The sequence below is a fragment of the Xyrauchen texanus genome, chromosome 4, assembly GCF_025860055.1.
Source record: "Xyrauchen texanus isolate HMW12.3.18 chromosome 4, RBS_HiC_50CHRs, whole genome shotgun sequence".
Taxonomy (NCBI): Eukaryota; Metazoa; Chordata; class Actinopteri; order Cypriniformes; family Catostomidae; genus Xyrauchen; species Xyrauchen texanus.
In genome coordinates, this window is record NC_068279.1 from 5307978 (window position 1) to 5323261 (window position 15284).

The following is a 15284-nucleotide window of genomic DNA, read 5'->3' on the forward strand; positions in this document are numbered from 1 at the left end:
GAATCTTTCATTTCAAGCTCAATCATGCTGTTTTGCGAATTTTGTTGAATTGCACTGATTTAATGTCACCAGGGTAGCGTGACTTCGCTGGCTCACATAGAGGAGGTTTTGTCAAAATTGAATGAGAATGACTGTAATATTTTGGAAGCATTCATTAAAATAGACCTTTCTAGCTATTAATGCAAATGACAACAATTATATTTGTTGTAAACCATTTTGTGTAAAGAAAGCAATGTGTTATAATAAAAATATATATTTTTCCCCTACACAAATTAATATAGAAATTAAAATGTTAGGGCAAGTAAAAATATACATAGAAAAAAGCAACTGCTGTCTCTCTTAATGCCAATCAATTACGTTTTCTTAAAGGAATAATTCACCCAAAAATAAAAATTCTGTCTTTATTAACTCACCCTTAAACCAGAATGGCGTACTTTCTTCCGTGGATCACAAAAGGCGGAATTTTCAAAAATGCTGACGCTGTTCTTTTTTCCATACAATGTAAGTTAAACAACGCAAGTCCTTAATACCCTGCCTAACAAGTGTTTGTGGTCCAAGGAAGGAAGAAAGTCATATGGGTTTGGAACAATACGAGGAAGTATACGTGATCACAGAATGTTAATATTTAGAGTGACCTACCCCTTGAACGCCAATAATTTGTCTCAGATTTTGCCAGGACCCTGGCAGTGCAACACCATCAGACAGTATTTCTCAAGACAAACAAACATTGACACACTTGTCCTCATTAGTAAGTAATCTACGGTATTATTAGCAGTAGTGGTGCCCCAAGCAGGGTGCTCGTGTTTACATATCAGGGTTGCATATCTTTGTAATCTCTCTCAATCACACATGTACACATTCAAAACCCAATCATGAGCATCAAAACACATACTACAACAGTAGAAAAGCATGCTCATGACATTTTTAGATAAAAATAAAAGTGCATATACACTTAAAAAAAAATCAAACTTCCATTTTGTCATTCACACTCTATTTTAAAAGCTGATTGAACTATCAAATGTAGAAAAAGTTGAGATTACTTAAAAAAAATCAATAAGTTCAACTTTTATGCCTTTCAGAGTGATCAACTTAAAATTGTAAACAGCAAGAACATACAACGTCAAGCTTTGTCTTGAAGGTAGGACTTGCAGGCTTTTGAGCATGCTCAGTCTGATCACTGAAGAAGCCAACTGTGGCAGAATATTTTCATCTGCTTATCATTGCTACTAGTGTGTAATCACTGCTAGTTTGGCTTGATACTTTAACAAGGAATATTTTCTTATTTAATGTAATTTTTGATCAGTGACATTTTGGTCAGAATATTGGATTTCTATATTGACATTGATAGTTGACAACAATGACTATTGTGCAGTAAATATACTGCATGGGATTGTCTATTTGGTGGATTGTCTGTGGAAACTTCACGTTTACTGATGTATACTGTAAGTCAGTTAAGGCCAGGGCTCCCACAAATATGGAAAATCAGGAATTATTAGGTAATTTAAAATTTGTGATTTTGATTCTTAAGAATATTCTGCAATAGTCATGGCAAGGTCCTGAAAATTCATGGGTCAATAGATTTGTATACTTTATATTGTTGCATCTGCCACCGAGCATGCCAACTGGAGGAGTAATTTGTGTGGAGGCAATACCCATAATCCCTTGCACTTACATATATTTATGTGTCTTTGGTCAAAGCATGGCGATATATGAGTACATGTAACTTTTTATTGTTTAAAATTAATACAGTAGGCCTAGATGCTTCTTGTTTTTGGGTTTTAATGATGTCTTGCTGTAAAACGTTGCGTTTTATTTAAAGTCACCATCAGGGTGATTAGTGCACGCTGTTTTTCCAAGTTGATTTAACTTTTACGAAAGTTTTAGTGGTGATTACTAATACTGCTATTTAAGTCTAACTAATGCAGAATTTAAGCCAGATTTTCACTCGCCGACATTTTTGTGGAGATCGCCGACAAAAGCCTGAAATTGTAGGCAAATCGGAGCTTGCTCCCATGAGTGACGATCGCAATATATTAACTATCAAAAGACGCAATTTGAGAGAAACGCCGACATCGAGATATCTAGGATGTTAAATATCTGGACCTCTCTGTGATTCCAAATCGTGCAATTTGAAATATGTTTTGACTGAATACGAATGCAACGTTGACCTACAGCCAATGAGAGAGCACGAAACGGGGCACAGGAAGTTTCAGTGAGAGGAGTCCTGATGTACCTGCAACAGAACATCAACTAGCATGGCTGCGATATCAAGAAAGTCTCATTGGACCGAACAAATGGAGGAAAAATTAGTGGAACATTGGCAGGTGCACCAGCGCCTATTTGATGTTTCCTCTGAATTGTCCCACAACCGGGTGGAGAAAGAGAAGAGTTGGAGAGAAATTGCCAATTCTCTTGGACAGTCGGGTTAGCAAATAGGTAGATTTTTCAGAAGGAGGTACTTTTTCACATTGTAACCAATCAAATATATGATTAAAAACATCCCCATCATATTCTGAAATGCACAACATATGATCATGCATTTGTTTTCCTATCTCGTATCACTTCTCGCGTGTACTCTGTTGTGAAATGCAATTTGGAGTCCAGGCAGAGTTGTCGGGGATTCGTCAATAGTGAAATGTTTTGTAATGTGTTCACCCCTGTCGCCGATTCGTCATGTAATTTGAAAACGCTACGACTTCCAGAAGACGTAAATGAATATTCAGAGTTCAATACAAGTTAAGCTCAATTGACAGCATTTGTGACAATGTTGATGACCACAAAAAATTTCGTCTCATCCCTCTTTTTCTTTAGATGAAGCAAAAATCAAAGCTACAGTGAGGCACTTACAATGGAAGTGAATGGGGCCAATTATTTGGAGGGTTTAAAGACAGAAAAGTGAAGCTTATAATTTTATAAAAGCACTTACATTAATTCTTCTATTAAAACTAGTGTATCATTTGATCTCTAAGGTTAGTCAAATTTGGTTGTTTTAGGGTTTACGGTGTTACGTCAGCACTCATCATGGTATCAAAGTTGTAAAATTGGCTATAACTTTACACACAAATGGTTAGTCAGCGATTTTATCGCACTAAAATCATGTCCACATGCATATTGTTAACGTCTTGTGACTATACTTTTGAAACAATGAGTGGAGTGGTGGTGGTGTAGTGGGCTAATGCACACAACTGTTAATCAGAAGGTCGTTGGTTTGATCCCCACAGCCTCCCATTGTGTCCTTGAGCAAGGCACTTAACTCCAGGTTGCTCTGGGGGAATTGTCCCTGTAATATGTGCACTGTAAGTTGCTTTGGATAAAAGCATCTGCCAAATGCATAAATGTAAATGAGTATTTTAATGTTTACGGATTCCATTCACATCCATTGTTAGAAAAACTTGGTTTACTAGTCTACTCGATAATGCAGCATCTAAATGTTATCAAACAGCACATCTCGAGCACCAACCGCACATGCTCTTTGTATGTACTGTGACAGCGTAGCTCGCTCGTTAACTCTGAAGCACACAGAACATGAAGACTGTATATTTACTTATTAAATGCATCCAAAAACCCTCGTACATCTTCAGAAGTCTTGGAACATAATGCACAAGTCATATGGAATGTGGTTCAAGTCGTTCTTTAGGAGTTTGACAATAATGACCATAACTAGAAAAGTATCGGATTTGGATCGGTTTTATCTGACTCATCTGTTTAAAACATCCATATCGGAGCAACACCTATCCAGGTAATATATTAGTGCATCCCTAAGTCCTTCGCAAAGACCAAAAATGTGTAAAAGATAATTAAAATCCCCAACATTAAAATATTACTCTATATACAGAAATTTGAGCTGTGAAATGTCAGTTAAACAGATATCATGGAGATGGACTGAAGCAACCAACCTCTTCAAACCAACTACTCTATCAAGACGGGCAGACTCAAATTCACACACACATACACATTTAGCTCCAAAGCATCATTCAAACCCAAACACTTTTTCGACTCGGGTGCACTGGTGTAATTTCCGTGCTTTGTATTCCAACTCAACTTTAAGTCCATTACATTTGTGACCTCTAATTCCCCGGCTGGGGTCTTTGGAAGCTCAACGCTCAGGGCGAGTTTCCTGTACTGTGGGGTCGTGATAATAAAAGTGGTGCCCTGATGATACAGAGTCTCAGAAACTGATTTCATACATGTAATTTTGCTGAATCAGAGAAAAACGCAAACCTCGCGCCTGCTTCCTCCTTCAAAGCGTGCAAACAACACAGAATGAAAACTATACACAAGCATGAGATCTTCACGAGATGCAAACAGAGAGAGTGCGGGAAGCAGGCAGCTAGTGGCCTTATTATTCACAGAGACAGGAAATCCTGCCCAGCCTTAGTGGCCAGTTACATACAAACTCTCACACACACACACACGTTCATCAATCACGCATGCAGACACACACATATACACTGTTCACACACGGATATGAACTTTGACTAGGGTTTTAGCAGTGACTGGACTGGTAGCTGGTTTCTTGAAGGCTTTTGCTTCTCGTGTATTTGATTGGCAAAGCCTAAATGTCAAGAGTATCATTTTGATTGTGTGTGTGTGTGTTAAAGGGATAGTTCACCCAAACATTTTAATTCTGCCATAATTTACTCACCATCATGTTTTTACAAACCTGTATAATTGACGTCCTCATAACACAAGAGGAGACATTTCTGAAGAATGTTGACAATGCTCTTTTTTTCAGTAAAATGAAAGTGAATAATGACTAAGGCAATCCATACCTAATAGGGATGTGCACGAATAATCAACTAATTGAGTAACTGTTCTGCACCAGCTAGTCAACTTCTAAAAACACTACTCGAATATTGCAAATTGATTTTCCTTTGTGCATTTGCCTGCTGTGATCAGCACTAAATTACACTGTACTATCTCTCTGAATCTCTCACCAAATCTCGCAGTTACAATTTAGTTCACTGAGGGGCGTTGTGGATCTTTGTCGCGAGGTGTTGCATCTGTGCTTTCAAGCAAAGCAGAGTGTGGCAATACTACTAACATTTTCATTCTTATTAAATCCTACTCTATTGGCATTTGGGGCTTGTTGTAATCATGGTTCTATGGTGGAAATAAATGCTAAGCGGCACAAGAAACTCAGAAGCTGATCAGACCAGTATGTAGGTTTTAAATTAAATTAAGTTAAATCTCTGAACACCGACAGAGTAAATTTTATAAAAAGCCTGATGAAACTTTCATCACTTGTTTTTCTAAATAACATGTTGTGAAATGATAAAACTCTGATAGCCTTTATGTAGACTGTTTATATATATGCATTACCCTAATAGCCATCAATATTAGTTTCTTATAATTTATTTATTTATTAATTCATTTTTATTAATGCATATTGATAATTTTATTTTCTCCCCAAAAGAAAAGCATAGTTTGTTGAAGTTATCTTTATTTGAAACTGTTTTGGTCATTTCAATTACGTGTCATCCTTGTTATTTCTAACTTACATTTTAATTTACGAGTAATCGATTACAAAACGACTCCAAAATTCCCATCCCTATTTCCTGACATTCTGCCTAACATTTTTGTGTTCTACAGAAGACGGTAAATACAGTTTGGAGTAGGGCTACTACGTTGCAATTGTTTTACTACCGCGGTAGTTAAGGGTGGGGGAGGGAGTGCGTGCAAACTACGCATTTATAGTGAATCATTCTTTCAAAAGTGTCATAAAAAAATGAAGCTCTTTCTAAAATAGCATTAAAATGTTTAGGTGCCTTTAATTTTTTGTGAGTTATGTTGTTTCCAGCCGCACTGAATACATGTCCAGAATGCGGTGTTAACCTTGTCAACGAAATTACACATAAAAAGAGTTGTTATTGGATTAAAAACCAAAATGTTTTTCATTTCGGTTCGTTCTGAGCAAAAACAGTATTTTTCCGTTCTGGTTCAGAAGTTCTGCAGCCTCCTTTCCAAAACGTTACCAGTTAGAACAAAATGACAGCACTCTGCGCTAATGGGTGGCTGAAATACCAATTGCAGTGTTGCCAGATCTTTCAAGAGAAACAAGCAACATGGTCTGGAAAAACAAGCCCAAAATAAGTAATTTGCCTACCAAAATAAGCAAAAATAAGCAATACATATTTCTCTGGTGTAGTGGATTTATCAGCATAGAAATCATAACAAGCAGTTAATTAACAGTTAAGTATCATTTTAATTACAGATCTGCTTCCAAGTCAAAACCTGGCAGTATCAAATCTGTATAAATGTATCATATCTAACAATAATTCAGTGAAGACTTGCAAACCGTGCATGTATATGTAGTATTTATACATAGTTCTACAGGTCTTTATTCAGAGAATGCGACATCCACAAATACATGTGTGATGCAGCAGTTTCCTTCAGGATCAAAGCACATTTTTTATTTATTTCGGGCAACATGAAGTGGTGTAGTTCCAAACATTTACTGTGATTAACCCTTTGTCCTTTAGTTTAATGAACAAATGATCGGAACAAAATGATCAGGTTATAACCGGATACCAGCATTTACAATAAATGTTTCACTCTGGAATAATCCAGTTTTCGGTTACATTCTGCTAAAAGTTTTGTTTGTTTTCAGTTTCGTTCCTTGAACCGCTTTTGTAACCTGGTTACTAAAGTTCTAACACTTTATTATACTCATTAAATTACATTATTTCAGAAATGTATTTCAAGTTTTCTTGAATACCTTTAAAATTCTTTCTTTAGTTTACTTTGTTTTACATTCTTAAACAGGCCTACATATTTTTTTAGAAGGTAAAAGTTGCAGTTACAGTAAGGCACATACAATGCTAAAATGCTAAATGCTAAAACTAAAATACACATAGTTTTAAAAGTATAGATACAAGAGGTAAACTTTATACATGTTAACTTGATTTTAGTGTGATAAAATCTCTTACCTTGCCTGTGTAAGGTTCTATCAAATAACCAGGATTACAGGATTTCATTGTCATGACAATTAAGTTACAATATTGGACATAACTGTACAAAGATAAGGTTAGCAAGCGATTTTTATCACACTAAAATCAAGTTTTCATGTATGTTTACATCTTGAAACAATCTGAAACAGTCAGTATTTTAATGTGTATGAACTGACCCAATCAATTTTCCTGATTTTTTACTATTTTAAAGGAGCAATGTGTAATATATTTACTGTACTAAAGCATAAAATTATCACAATATGTTATTATAGATTTAAGAAACATGCTAAGTTGAAATACTGAAATACAGTGCTACAGCCAGTATATTCTACTTTGAAATGTTTCTTCCGAGCCGGAATTTCTGTTTGTGTTTAGGCCTGTGTGATCCCGCCCACTGCCCATTTCCCAATAGTATTTCTACAACCCAGGTTGCCAGATTTGAAACAAGTTAGCGTGCAAATACAGCGAGCTGAAGTCATGGAAACCATGGAAATACATCTAGCTAACATTGGCAGTGTTATAAAAAATACACATGAGCTGGTTTATAATTTGCGAACAAGAAAAACCTTGCAAACATACACATTAGCTGATCAACTTACAGTGTTAGCCTCGTCGCTTGCCATTGTCAGTTTGCTCGTTCCTGTTGCGTGTCCTCAACCTGGCAACCCGCGTGAGCTTGGAGTCTGGGGAGGAGGGGCCGGGTAAGACAACTCTCTCCAATATTTTGAATTTGGACTGTAGTACCCATTTTAAACACTTGATGTCAATGTTACATATTGCTCCTTTAAATTATTTTTTAAATAGATGAGGGGAGAGTCCAAATAATTTTTTGGGCGATCAACAATGCCACTATTGTTACTGACTAGGTTTAATGGTATTGAACCATGAACATTCCTTTAAAGGAGCATTCAGTAGTTCTCTAGTTTGCGTTAGCCTTGCTCTTCTTCGTATACTTTAAGTACCGATGTTCCAGAGTTTCAGGTAATTTCTAAAGTTATTTATTACTCGTTATATAGGGTTAAATAAACCTCAATTATCTAGCGATACAGAATGTTACGGTCAAGGAGAGATTTGAATTGTCTTTGATGATCAAATTTAGCGTGTCCATGAATACTGTATTTGAACTCGTTTTATTTCCATTCAACCAAAGTCAACCAAAGTTGTACCAAGCTACTTTGCACTAAACAAATGAAGACGTAGATGCCTTATCGTTACTGATGTTTACTCTAGTTTTTTACCTTTGCCAGTCTTTCTTTCTGGATCTCCCATAGTCTCCACTGCTAAAGCACGTTAAATAAGTATGTTCTTAAAGCTCATTCTGCTTCTTTTCGCTCTTCGCACCACCAAACAACACTGTTTTAAGCATAGCCAAGTGTACACAGGCGGCAGTCAATTAGCGCGAGGATTCTCTTCTTTGACATTTTGTGAAACGCCGCTGGTCGTGTTATTTCAACATGGCGAAACGCATTGAAGGGGGTGACCCGCACCATGTAGAATAAAACATTTTTTATAGAAAACTATTATAAGTACAGTCTTCATCTCATGTGAGTGTACAACATTCGTATCAAACTTCAGACAAACACAATTCATTTGTTAATGTGTAAAACTTTTTCAATTGGCTCCAATCTACTGAATGCACCTTTAAGGACGGGACATTGTTATGGGACAGAAATCGCAAAAGACGTTGCCCATGTCGTTACATGCAAATCAGAGCATTGAAATTGGGAGCAATGGTTTTCAAACAGGCTGATCGGCAGGATATGAAAACGAAGGGGCTCTTGGGATTGTTCTCCCCTTGCCTCCATTGAGTATGTGTGTATTTACGTCACACTTCCTGTGAACTAGATGGCCATAATGTCCAGACATTGTTTATATACCCACCACTTTATCGGCATGCATTCTCACCCAAACACACACAATATAATGCATGCTTACAGAGAGACAAAAGCAGAAATGACAGAATCAAAGACTACTTCCTGAATCACCAAGTCGTTATAATTAGTACATGATGGCAAGATCGTACGAGTTGGGTGTACAAAACTGTTACTACTAGCTACTTTCATAAAGTAAACAAAACCAAAGAATAAATGTTATTACGATTTTTGTTTAAACCCCTAATCCAATTCTAAACCTAGTAAGCATACATTGTGGAACACATTCCTACAAGTGTGCTTTTTAAATGAGCAAAAACACATTACAACACGTCAATGGCACTCAATGGTGTCTGTACATCTGCTAGACAAACTTTCTGTGTCTCCAAATGCACAATAGCAGCCTTCTTGACCCAACCGAAAGTATGATACAATGCTACCTTGTAATTTTCCTGTCCTGTTGGCACAAGCCCATTCAATACCCCTTATGTCTCCCCCTTACACCAGCACACATAAAAACACAACAGAAGCTCAGATGCAGGGCAGAAAACACACAGTCTAGGTATAAATTGGAGCTTTGCACCATTTTATATAGCTGTGAAGCCTGTGGAGCTTGACCAAAAGGACACACGCAACGCACTTTTTTTCAGGCTTCTACGACCATATCACACAGTCACATCATGACATTGTTCCCCCCATGGGGGTGGGAGTTCAGGGACCAGTGAGTGTGGGAACGGGGGTATTATTTTGACTTGAGACAAATGTTCTGTGCAATGGAATCCCCTGTTCTCAGAACAGTTCTCACACAGTAACTAAAGCTGAAAGTGTAAAAGTTGTCAGTACAGTAAAATTTCTCAGTAATCTACCTTGTTTCAACAGAGTGGAAAAGATTTGAGGAGATGCTGTGAGACATGCATGTGTGATTTACGGATCCGTATGGTATACACACACAAAAATGAAACCATAATTATGCATATTAAAAATATTACACCCAGGGTCCAAAATGAACACGTGCCAAGTGTGACTAAAATGAATTATAGAAAAGATAAGGAAACTTCTGCATGGTATGTTTATTTAAGTATCTGCTGATTGACACAAATATGTGACGAGAATAAAATACAAATTATATATGTATATAACATTATTACATATACAGTGTGTATATATATATATATATATGTCAAAGTTCACCATACTTGAGCTAGAGGCGATATCAGATCAAGGAAATTCTTCGCAACAGGAAGTCCATCGCGCGAAATTCACAATTGCGTGATTTCCCATTGAGATGACTGTATTTTGCCCATGTAATTTCACCATGCAAAGGTATACATGACCATGCCTTTACAGGCTAACAAGTGGAATTTTCTAGACATGAACTATAATTACTAGCAGTACACTGAATAAATTGGTCAGGCCAATAAATCTGCAAATATTTGGCCATTTTCAGATTATCGGCATCTAAAAGTAACTGCGCTCGATTGGCTGATTAATAGAAGTGGTCAATCCACTACAGTGTCAGTTCCAAAGTCTACATAAAATCCGCAGCTTTGACAAAGGCTAGTACGTGTCTTTATGTTTTCTAATTTTTCAGAGTGTTTTGTGAGTTTTGAGTAAGTTTTGTATATAGTAAGTGTTCATTTAAATTCAGCAATTTAGAGTACAACTTATATGCGATCATAAAATTGTAATACACATCAGAATTAGGCAATATCGGCATCGGCCATTAAAAAACCCACACCGGTCGTCCACGTATAATTTGTGAAACTCTTTCATTGCAGTTCACCACTGCATAAACAATATTCATGACTATTAAATAAATATTTCGGGATCAATACAAGTTAAGCTCAATAAACTGCATTTGTGGTATAAATTTTGACTCATTTTCAAAAAATAAAAAAGCAAAAATCTGGGTTACAGGTGAGGCACTTATAATGGAAGTGAATGGGGCCAATCTGTAAACATTAAAAATACTCAACAATATGCATGTCAACATGACTTCAGTTTGATAAAATCGCTTACTAACATTTTCTATGTAAAGTTAAAGCCAATTTAACATTTTTGTTGCCATGACGATGCAACACTGTAAACTATAATTGGCCTACATCCCTAAATCAGCCACACACAAAAAACTATCATTTAAACAACTTTAAAGCTCAAATACTACATGTTATAACAGAAGAATTAATGAAAATGATTTATTAAATTATAAGCTTCACATTTCTGCCTATAAACCCTCCAAAAATTGGCCCCATTCACTTCCATTGTAAGTGCTGCACTGTAACCTCGATTTTTTTCTTCTACTTTTTTTTTTTAGGAGAAAAACAATTTGTGGTAATCAAGATTATGACACAAATGTTGTCGATTGAGCTTAACTTGAATTGAACCCAGAGTATTCCTTTAAAAAAAAAAAAATTATAATCAAAAAACTAAATACAAATTTGATTACACACATTATAGTCCAGTAAAATAATATTAACTAAGTGTAGTTGACGAAAAGATTAAAAACTGTATTGCAGTCTTTAACATCTGCCACTGACAATTAACATCATAAACTGGAATAAAAAGAGCGTTTCCGGTCGCTAGATCCAGATGCCCGGATGTGGCAAGCACATCTGGCGTGAGCTCATTTGCATAACTATGCTCACAAGACGCGATACGTTTATTCAGATGAATAAGATTAAAACTATTTTTACATTATAATAATAACAACAAAAAAATTTATTATTTCATAATATGTTTATACTTTTTGTTGCGCAACAAATAAAAATTATAACAACAATTATTATTATTTCATAATATATTTTATACTTTTTGTTGCGCAACAAAACATTTTACGTAATCATCACCCTTAATTCGAACATATTAAGAAACGCATGCATGAATGCATGAGCACGTGTGGTTTAATTTGTAAAAGAGGGTTTTCTATTACTAATGATTTAATTATCCTTTAGTTCTCTCGTTAATTGCCCGTTCGAAAATGACGCAAATTCGGAGAAAACGTCCGTAATTCACGTATTTGTCGGACCGAGCCAGGCACGCGCTGACCTGAAACTGCGCGATCCCTTTAAACCTTATTCTGCGTCTCGCGTGCAAGTGACAAGTTCATTGATTATAACTTCATAGCAGACTTTTGGAGAGAATATAGCAGCGCGTAACTTCACTATTCAAGACAGGAGTTAAATGAAAGTGAGAAAGCGTGAACAAAATTTTCATTGTAAGTTTTTGCGGTGTCAAAATTTGGAGACCCCTCTTCTCAAGACGACTCAAACACCCACGTTCTCCGTTATCAGCGCACACACACACACTAATGCACTTCTCGCCCAAGAGAATAGGGATTATATTTCGCGTACAGTTAATTCTTTGTTGAACCATATTAAACACATTTACATGCAGCAAGAGAGAGAGTTGAGATAAATATAAAAGTTGACTTGCCTACCAGCCCAAATGTCCGTTACTTTCTCTGTCATGATGGATGCGTGCAACTACAGCCCTGCGTAAACTTTCAGGAAGGAGCCGCGAGCGCGGAAAAAACTTTCCATGGACATGGCAACAACAAGCGACAAAAACCCTTGATGTGGCGAGACACACTGGGCTTCCGGAAAAATAAAAGTCCCTTGAAGTCATCAATGTAGTCTTTTGTGACTGAATTGGGAAGAACGTTAATTTTTACTTATTACAACCAGATCGTAATGAATATTTATGCGTGGATTATTTAATAATTTATCTTCTGAGAACTTGATCGTACGACTGCAGTAAAGGGGTACTAAACAAATAACATGCACATTAACTTTTTTTCAACATCAAGATTTTGGAAACAACAGGTGATTTTGTGTAATTTCTTAATTTCAAATCCAATATATGATACATATTATATATACGCTATACAAATAAAAATTATTTGAGTTAATGTACCATGGTGTGTGTGTGTACATATTCAATTTCCACAACTATTTGGGAAATATACAAATATATTTATGAAACATACATTTAAATATACTAATTAATTCATTATATAATTATATATAATATAATAATTCATATATTAATAAAATAAAATATTTGTAGCACATAATATTGTGCGTGTGCAAGTGTGTGTGTGTGTGTACAAGTATGTGGCTTTTATATCAGTGAAACCATATATGAACATATATTTCATATGTGTTTCGCTTATATTGAGGCAGTTGAAGTCACCAAAAACAAATTTTTTCACAATTCCTGACATTTAATCATCGAAAACATTCCCTGTATTAGGTCAGTTAGGATCACTACATTATTTTAGGAATGTGAAATGTCATTATAATAGTAGAGAGAATGATTTATTTCAGCTTTTATTTCTATCATCACATTCCCAGTGGGTCAGAAGTTTACGTACACTTAGTTAGTATTTGGTAGGATTGCCTTTAAATTGTTTATCTTGGGTCAAACATTTTGGGTTGCCTTCCACAAGCTTCTCACAATAAGTTGCTGGAATTTTGGCCCATTCCTCCAGACAGAACTGGTGTAACGGAGTCAGGATTTAAGACCTTCTTGCTCGCCCACACTTTATAATTTCTGACCTCAAAGTTTCTATTGGATTGAGGTCAGGGTTTATGATGGCCACTCCAATACCTTCACTTTCTTGTCCTTAAGCCATTTTGCCACAACTTTGGAGGTATGCTTTGGGTCATTGTCCATCATGTGCACTTACAAACTGTAGTCTGGCTTTTTTATGGTGGTTTTGGAGCAGTGGCTTCTTCCATGCAGAGCAACCTTTCAGGTTATGTCGATCTAGAACTCGTTTTGCTGTGGATATAGATACTTGTCTACCTGTTTCCTCCAGCATCTTTATTAGGTCCTTTGCTGTTGATCTGGGATTGATTTGCACTTTTCACACCAAACTACGTTCATCTATTGGAGACAGAATGCATCTCCTTTCTGAGTGGTATGATTGCTGCGTGGTCCCATGGGGTTTATACTTGTGTACTGTTGTTTATACAAATGAACGTGGTACCTTCAGGAGTTTGGAAATTGCTCCCAATGATGAACCAAACTTGTGGAGGTCTTGGCTGATTTCTTTTGATTTTCCCATGATGTCAAGCAAAGAGGCACGGAGTTTGAAGGTAGGCCTTAAAATACATTCACAGGTACACCTCCAATTCAGTACACCTTCTATTAGAAGCTAATTGTCTAAAGGCTTTACATAATTTTCTGGAATTTTTGAAGTTGCTTAAAGGCACAGTTAACTTAGTGTATGTAAACTTCTGACCCACTGGAATTGTGATATAGTCAATTAAAAGTTTAACAATAGGTTCGTAAACAATTGTTGGAAAAATTGCTTGTGTCAAGCAAAAAGTAGATTTCCTAAACTAATTGCCAAAACTATAGTTTGCTAATATGAAATCTGTGGAGTGGTTAAAAAATGTGTTTTAATGACTTACCTAAGAGTATGTAAACTTCTGACTTCAACTGTATATCAGATTCCCATATGAGCATCTTGTGTGCTTCATTCACAGCAAGGAACTTTAGTAACATAGACAAAGTAATAGTGCAGAATCTTAAATATTTCAAATTTGCTTTTGTCATAATGCTTCTTTGTTTTGACCCAAAAACGTCAGTTAATTTCCAGGTTTAAATTAGATTCAGGAGTCTCAGACTTCTCAACCTGACTGTATATATCTGGCCACCACAACTTTTAAGTGTTTCATCATTTTGGGCACCTTTCTGCTATTTACAGCTTACTTAAAGGAATTGTTTACCCCAAAAAATGTTCTCACCCTCATGCCATCCCAGATATAGAGGGCTGAGTTCGGAATGGCATACTATCCATACTACTCTTACTTCAGAAATAGTATTAATATGGTAGTATATTCCGAACTCAGCCTATGACATTCTTTCTTCTGCAGAACACAAAGACGTGTGCATGCCACCAACTCCTGGGCAAGGAGGAGCATTTGTAGGAGCATTTGTAGTAAAAAAGGACTTAAATATTGATTTGTTTCTCACCCACACCTATCATAACATAATGGATTAAACCACTGGAGTCGTACGGATTACTTTTATGTTGCCTTTATTTGCTTTTTAGAGATTAAACGTTCTGGCCACCATTCACTTGCATTGTATGAACCAACAGAGCTGAGATATTCTTCTAAAAATATTCATTTGTGTTCAGCAGAAGGAAGAAAGTCATACATCTAAGGTGGCACGAAGGTGAGTAAATGATGAGAGAATTTTCATTTTTGGGTGAACTATTCCTTTAAGTGGAGTTTCCACAGTCAAATTTGATGTCTGTTTAAAGCATGTTATCAGCTGTGAGATCATATGAAAGTCAATTTATGTTATTAAACATTAAGAATCTTAATGAAACTGAATCTAAATGAAACTATGTACATTTTAATTTTAAAGAGTCACTTTTAAAACGATATGGTTTCTTTGAATGAACTTAGTAATAAATCTGTCTTTATGAAAAGAAAAATATTTACTACTT

The 15284-nt window shown here is 36.0% G+C and overlaps 1 protein-coding gene across 2 annotated transcripts in view; it reads right to left on the bottom strand.

Moving 5' to 3' along the window:
- Positions 1-12362, bottom strand: part of LOC127643302 (SH2B adapter protein 3-like) — a 64563-nt gene extending 52201 nt beyond the window's left edge. The window contains exon 1 of one of the 2 annotated variants that reach the window (XM_052125981.1): positions 12258-12362. The gene's annotated coding sequence lies outside the window, so the exon portion shown is untranslated. Of the gene's footprint in view, positions 1-12253 lie in introns of both variants that reach the window. The other variant, XM_052125982.1, reaches the window with a different exon arrangement.
- Between the last annotated feature and the right edge of the window lie 2922 nt (positions 12363-15284).